This window comes from Euphorbia lathyris, chromosome 3, assembly GCF_963576675.1.
Source record: "Euphorbia lathyris chromosome 3, ddEupLath1.1, whole genome shotgun sequence".
Lineage (NCBI taxonomy): Eukaryota > Viridiplantae > Streptophyta > Magnoliopsida > Malpighiales > Euphorbiaceae > Euphorbia > Euphorbia lathyris.
In genome coordinates, this window is record NC_088912.1 from 97,850,028 (window position 1) to 97,852,369 (window position 2,342).

The 2,342-nt window shown below is 32.2% G+C and overlaps 1 pseudogene; it reads right to left on the reverse strand.

Annotated features, from left to right (window-relative positions):
• Nucleotides 1–661: 661 nt before the first annotated feature.
• On the reverse strand, nucleotides 662–1,952 carry LOC136224239 (flavonol sulfotransferase-like; annotated as a pseudogene).
• Between the last annotated feature and the right edge of the window lie 390 nt (nucleotides 1,953–2,342).

Genomic DNA, 2,342 nt, shown 5'->3' on the forward strand with positions numbered 1-2,342 from the left:
TATTTGGAATATGACTCTAATTAAATGTTCTAATTCAATCTAACTAGGGATTGGAATTAAGAGGCTATATATAACCTTCCTTATGTGTAAATTTTGGCCAACACCATATTCCAAGGGTTGGAAATTTTGGCCAACATAGATTGAGGAAGAAAATACTCCACTTGTCTCCATTTGATTAATTTATATCTCTGTTTCTCTTTTCTTGATCTTGTGTTGATTCCAATCCGGTTCGATGTCCGGTCCGGTTCTGATAACATTGGTTAATACTAGCCTTCTAGTCAACTCACTAAATTATTGATCTTGGACTTATTTGTATTCTAGTCCCTTCTTACAATTTTAAGAGTTAATTTTAGACCACACATTAAGTTAGTGGTACAAAATATCTAATAATACTTTTAAGTATATATGTTATAAAAATGCATATTTCAAATCATTTTACATAATATATTACATATTTAATTACATTATAATAATAATTTATTTATTAACAAATAAAAAAATATAAATTCGATTAATATCAATATCTCCGAGGTCTCTATCCCCGACTAATTAATGCCTCACATTTTCTAGAACCAAACCAAAAATAAATTAGTTGATAAACAATCAATAGAGATGTATATCATACCTCTAAATTACAAGTAAACTTTCCTCCAATATATCACATGAGGTCTAGAGTTAGCAAAGAAAAATAGAATACAATAACAATTTAAAAACACACTTAAATTTATTTAACATAACAAGAGTACAAACTTTAAAAATAAAAAGTTAAAGACTCTTTTACACACTTATGTATTTTTTACAAATAAAAGTTAATTCTACTTAGATGATTTGAGAAAAGAGAAGCCCGAGCCACTCATTTTCTGCTCCACAATTTTGTCCAAAAGATCACCCATTTCTTGAGTGATATAATTGCTCCAATCTCCACTCTTAGCCTTTCTATAGAAAGATGAGTTTTGGATTATAAAAGGAGACTTTTCACTATAAGCTCCACTTTGACTCACCTTCAAACCTCTCAAATTCTCAAAACTACAAAAATCAACAATCTTTTGAACCAATCCTTGTCTCTCTTCTTCCAGAGAAAACCCACATCCCATAAATTCAGCAAGTCTTTTAGCCACAGAAACAGTATCCTCCTTCATATCTTCATACACCAAAAACAAAACCCTATCAGGAAATTCCAAACTAGCATTCCAATATCCCAAAACATGATCCCAATAAGGTCCATTATTAGCAGCACCTTCACAGAATGATTTAAAAGAATCATCAATATTAACATACTCATCCTTATCAATTCCTGCAGGCAATCTTGCCCTAAGAAAATGCCACATTGAAATCAACACATCTTTAGGATCTCTACAAAGGTACACCATTTTACACTTGGATTCGATGATCGAATCAGGTAAGGAAGTGTAAGGAATGTGAGTAGAAACAAGGGGAGATTGTGAGTTTCTGTTGTTATCTGCAGCATAAGCATCAATTTCAAGGAGTTGAGGTTAAAAGAGGAGTGCTCGAAAGGGCGAATTGAGAGCGGGTTAGGATGGCGAAAGCGAGAGCTTTAAGCCAAGTTGTGCCTGTTTTAGGGAAAGTACATAGGAATATGTCTGAAGGTTGAGCTTTGAATGTGTTTTGAGCTGTTAATACTGCTGATAAATAGATGGAGAAGTACCAGAAACCTTGGTAATTATGAAGAGACATGAATTTCCAGTCGTTTCGTGTCGGTAAGGTTGAGATTAACTCAGCATGTTGTGGTGGAATAAGAGTATGAACTGTGTCTTGGCGAGCAATGGGGAGTGCTTTGGTGATTTGGGAGTTACTTGAGATTGAAATGTTTGTCATTTGATGATTTGAACCTAGTTTTGGAAGTAATGTAGGAGGGGAAAATATTGTATTTTTGGGTGTTTGGAAAAATGAATGTTTGGAGACTGGATTCATCAATTTTCCCATATGAATAAGATCCATAATTGATGCAAAAAAAAAAAAAAAAAAAAGGAAGTATAAGGTTTAGTTTACTTTGGAGGAAGATGATGTTTTGTGTTGTGGGTGAGGAACAAACAATGAGGGTTCTCTATTTATAGGGAAAATTTCAACAAATTAAAAAAAATAATAATGTAGTTTCATGACTTTATAATGTGAGGACTATATGTAATGTTTATGATAAAATAGAGAAATTTTAATTAATTTGCTAAAAAATATTTAATTAATTGATTATATATAATATCAATATTCTATGGCTTGCGCTTCGAGGTAGATTGACTGTTAAAGCTAATTTAATTAAGTGGAATTTGTCTATTGATCCTAAATGTAGCCTTTGTCGAAGGCAAGATGAAATCATTGCTCACTTA